The following is a 5,520-nucleotide window of genomic DNA, read 5'->3' on the forward strand; positions in this document are numbered from 1 at the left end:
TCAAATATCTGCAGCCAGGCCTATTATAACGATTAAACTCACCTGGACAAGACTGTTCAACATACTGGTGTTATGAAGAGTGAGTGCGCGAGTGTGTAGTGGTTGATAAATTCTTATGTAACCTGCGATTAAGACTGGTGCGAATGAGTAGATAAAGAGGGCGGGGGTTTAACGGCTGATAAAATTCATAGTCGGAGAAGAGAGAGGGGAAAATCGTTGGTTGAAGTTTCAACGTGAGTTTAGAAAGATGTTTGTTTCCAGTGATTGTGTCTCTATATACCTCTACACTGAAGTTCAAAGATGTTTGTTTCCATTGTTTGTGTCTCTATATACCTCTACACTGAAGTTCAAAGATGTTTGTTTCCATTGTTTGTGTCTCTATATACCTCTACACTGAAGTTCAAAGATGTTTGTTTCCATTGTTTGTGTCTCTATATACCTCTACACTGAAGTTCAAAGATGTTTGTTTCCAGTGATTGTGTCTCTATATACCTCTACACTGAAGTTCAAAGATGTTTGTTTCCATTGTTTGTGTCTCTATATACCTCTACACTGAAGTTCAAAGATGTTTGTTTCCATTGTTTGTGTCTCTATATACCTCTACACTGAAGTTCAAAGATGTTTGTTTCCATTGTTTGTGTCTCTATATACCTCTACACTGAAGTTCAAAGATTTTTCTATAATTGTCAATAAAAATTAAATGTTCATTTTTGTTTAGAAATCACTTTGTTCAAGTTTTATTCAAGTTCTGTATAAAGAAAATAAGACTCACCTATGTCGGTTTTTTTGGGACCCGCTGTCTGGAGCTACGCAACGACCTGCATCAACAAATGGGTCAAAGGTTACTTACATACCAAATGCAAGGTTAAGTGCAGGTCGTTAATAAAAAAAAAAATCATCCCAGAAGTACTCACTCTATGCCTTGCAGAAGTTGGGTTTTTCTTGTGAAAGTTTGAGAATGTATTCCATGTTGTGAACTGTTGACATTCCTAACATAATACATCGCATGTAATGAGTCTAGACACTATCACTAGGCTTCATCTCTGCCAGCTTCAGGAAAGTTGGGTTTTTTTTTTTCGTTTTTTTCCTCCCAAAGAAATCTGCTTTAGAAGAAAAGAATGCATCGTGTGTTCAAGGCAGCTCTAAGACAAAGTATCCGGTCCAGTCTCAACTGGGTGACTTCATTGTGCTGTTGTTTTTACCATATGTAACTAAGAATCTATAAATAACCGCCACTATTGTAAATAATTTATAATGTCAAGGTTAAGAGTATTCAAATCATATTGGAGAAAATTGTTTGGTAGACAAGTGTATATATATATACAGAAAGAGAGAGAGAGAGATATGGACAGACAAACAGACAGACAGAAAAATTAAAATCTAAGGGAGAGGAGTGAGAGAAAGACGGAGAGAAACAGACAGACAAAGCGAATGAAAAGATAGAGAGAAAAATTGAGAGAAAGAGAGAGACAGAGAGAGACAGAGAGAGACAGAGAGAGAGATTAAGGGAGAGACGGGGAGAGGGAAAGAAAATATAGAAATAAAGAGAGGGAGAAAGAATTAGAGAAAGAGAGAGTTCGAGAAAGAGAGAGAAAGTAAATATAGAGAAAGAGAGAGACAGAGAGTGAGGGAAAGAGAAAGAGGGATGAAGGGAAAGGGAGATTTAGGGAGGGACAGAAATGGAGAAAGAGAGTGAGAGAAAGAGAGAGCAGAGAGAGAGAGAGAGAGAGAGACTGAGAGTAAGAAAGAGAGACAGATGTATTATGATTATTGCTGTTTCATTTTGTCAGTGAAAGATGGAAGAAAAAGACAATGTCTTTATTCACTCTGCTAGTAAGAAGATGGTTATCTCATTTTTTTTATTTAAGAAGATACAATTTCCCCTTTTCAAAGGTTTTGACTGATATTGACATGACATTTACAATCTATATAAGCTAACATATAGCTTTACTATTAATCGATACATTTTGTATTAATTATTATTTTTTTCTTTCATTTAAGTCTAAAAAATTCATAATTCTTAACAACTAAGATATTTTCCGTTTTTGTCAGAGTTAATGTTTTTTTTTTATTTCGTATATAAAGGTGTATGTAAGTTTGTTTGAAATATATATACGAAATAAAAAAATTTATTGGACATTAGCTTTCCGATTATGCGAAATTATGCACAGAATGGTGTAAAGGGAGTTAATTAGAAAGGAAGAACCATAGACTTATATATTATACTAGACTGGAAACCGGAAATATATTCTTATCCCCGATTGATCGATTCACCGATCTCTCTATATTTAGATTTTTATGTACGTAAACTCTTTTTCAAGCTCTAAGGGGAGTCGCCCCAATCAATCGTTTCTGTCTTAGAAAAGTAATGATCTTTAGTTTTCAAAGTTTAGAAATAATGCAAACTCATTTCTCGGATATTCACGAAAATATATGAAACAAAGCCATTTCCTGTTTGTTTCCATTGAGACGGTATTTCAAAAATCCTAGATCGAAATAATTAATGTTGATTTTAATCATCTTATGTACATTTAAATAGATTGATTACCTAGATATTTCTAGATTATGTATCTAAAATTGCAAAATAATAATTATGATCTTATTTTTGATGTTCAATTACTAGATCTAGATCTAAAAATTAAATTATATGTTACATAGGTTAGGGTGGAAAAAAAACAACTTTACTTCTTATAACTACTTTACAAAACAACGCCTTGTTCCAACTTTCTAAAAAAAATTTCACGACATTTTTTGTAGTGTTGTTTTTTTTTTAAATCTCCATGTCCAGTCTAGATATAGTATAGAAAAGTCTATGTTAAGAACATTTATTCCATTTCCGCTACTAGAAGTTTCGGTTTGAAAATCTATTTACATAGAGGATGCGCTTGTTTCAGTGTCAACAAATCAATGTATCCGCCAATAAGTTTAAAGCTTCGTGTTAAGTCTACTTTAATTGAACTTGGATCGCCATGTGTAGTATTACTTGAAACGTAGAAATTTAAAACTATCTCTCACCATTTCTACGTGAAAATTAAATTTGTAAAGAGCTATTCTTTTATTTCTTCTCCTAATTAAGTTTGACCGGCAAACTTTGGACATTAGGTCATACAATCAAACTTTGGACATTAACTCATCCTATCAAACTTTGGACATTGGGTCATTATCAAACTTTGGACATTTGGTCATCCGATCAAACTTTGGACTTTAGGTCATCCGATCAAACTTTTCACATTGGGTCATCCGATCAAACTTTGGACATTGGGTCATAAGATCAAACTTTGGACATTGGGTCATAAGATCAAACTTTGGATATTAGGTCATCCGACCAAACTTTGAACATTGAGTCATACAATCAAACTTTGGACTTAAGGTCATCCGACCAAACGTTGGATTTTGGGTCATCCGATCAAACTTTAGACATTGGGTCAAAAGATCCAACTTTGGACATAAGACCAAAACTTCTGGAGACGCAATAACCAACGCATTCCATTGTAGCACTGTTTTTACTGAAGATTACCAGTCATTGTTGTGACTCTCTATTAATCTTTGGTCCCTCCCTGCCTTGAACCTTTCTTCTCCCTTCCCCTCTCAATCTACTCAAACTCCCCTCTCCATTTCTCTCCTTTCCCTCTCTTTCTTCCTCTTCCCCTCCTCGCTTGTTTTCTGGCGATGTGAAACTGTGTTCAGAGGTATGCTAAGATAATAGACTGGTCTGGCTGAACTAGCCTAGGTGAGTACTTCAGATCCCCTTGTCTGTGTGTGAGCGTGAGTGGGAAGGGACGGCAGGGGGTAGAGTGTGGTCTAATCCAGAGCAGAACGATAGCGTTAGGTAAGAGGTGGCTAGAAATGCTGTCAAAATGTATATATCATAGGAGGCCGCTTCATTTAGCAGCGTACACGGACAATTCGCGGCATGGCGTCTCTTGAAGGCTTAGGATTTTGATGAGTAGTGGCAGCTCTCTGATGGGGGCGGGAAGAGCTGGAGGCCCTCTGCTGGGGGGAGGGGAGAATGATATAAGTGAATTAACATGCCTCTGGTTTGACTATCTCCTCGTCTGTCTATTCAAAGTCTTTCTTCGTCCATCTGACTCTTTATACCTGTTAATTTCGTTGCTTTGGAGTTTTTTTTTTAACCATTCATCCGCCGCTGTATCTTGTTTAGATCCAGCTATGGGATATTTTTGTTTTATAAATGTAGGTTTTGGTATATCCGGTCTAGTCTATATAATGCTGAAGTATTAATGTGTATTTTTAAAAAGCATTTTATAATTTGTGTGCACTTTTAGCAATCTCTTATATCTGTCTCTTGACTTACATCGAGGAGTGCTGTGACAGTTCCTGTAAAAGATCGGATTCTTCTTTCAGTTTCAGCCCATTTTTTTTCACTCTCTTGATCTTTCTCTTTTCATGTTCTTACTTCTTATTCTTTGGTTCCATCATAAAGTCGACACATAAATTTTTAGGTGGATGGTTTAAGGGGATGAAATCAGGAGTACTATTATACTTCACTGTCCAATTTAGGCCTACATAGCGAGGACGACTATCAGCTAGTGTAGATATAAAATAAGAGAGAAAAACAGACAGAGAGAGAGAGAGAGAGAGAGAGAGAGAGAGAGAGAAAATGCAGAAATAAAATGAAACAAAGAGAATGGAATTGAGAGAATGAAGAAATATAATGAGGGAGAGAGAGAGGGGGCGGGAGAGAAAGTGCAACAATAAATTGACATTTAGAGAACAAGGTCTAGAGAACGTTGAAATAAAAGCGATAGACAGAGAAAGAGATTGAGAGACTATAGAAATATAATAAAAGAGAGACAGCGAGAGAGAGAGAGAGAGAAATTGGGAGAATATAGAGATATTCTAAAAGAGAGAGAGAGAGAGCGAGGATGCAGAAACATAATGAGAGAGAGAGACAGCGAAAGAAAGGGAGAGAGAGAGACAGAGAGAGAGAGAGAGAGAGAGAGAGAGAGAGATTTAAAGATTGTACAAATATAGCGAGAGGGAAACTCTTGGAAAAAAAAAGGAAGTGGGCTTATGAAATTATTTTAGGAATACAGATGTTTGAACGGAGAAGAAAAGTCACATGGTGCAAGAAGAAGTAGGTCAACATGGCCGTACTGTCTTCAAGTTGTACACGTGCTCTCTGTCATCCTGTGGCTCCACCTGGTGTCTCTTGAACCATCTCGATGTTTCCGCTAAATAAATAGCAGCAGAACAAACAAAGGCAGCGATCTGAAGATAGTCCGTGGCACTTTGGTTGGGTTGCAGACCAGACACTTGTAGGCTGCTTCATCTACAGGCCAGCACACTAGAGAGTGTGTTTCTTCTTCATACGGGTTAGGGTACAAGCAGAATTAGAAATATACCTATTAACACAAAGCTTATATAAGTTACAGAACAGCACAATTATTGTCATATCTCTCAATGGTACAAGATTTATCTTCCTATTCATATAAGCATAAATAATTAATTACCATTAATAAATTATTCATTGGTATTTTTTTAATGGACGTGTTGTCA

This window comes from Biomphalaria glabrata, chromosome 1, assembly GCF_947242115.1.
Source record: "Biomphalaria glabrata chromosome 1, xgBioGlab47.1, whole genome shotgun sequence".
Taxonomy (NCBI): Eukaryota; Metazoa; Mollusca; class Gastropoda; family Planorbidae; genus Biomphalaria; species Biomphalaria glabrata.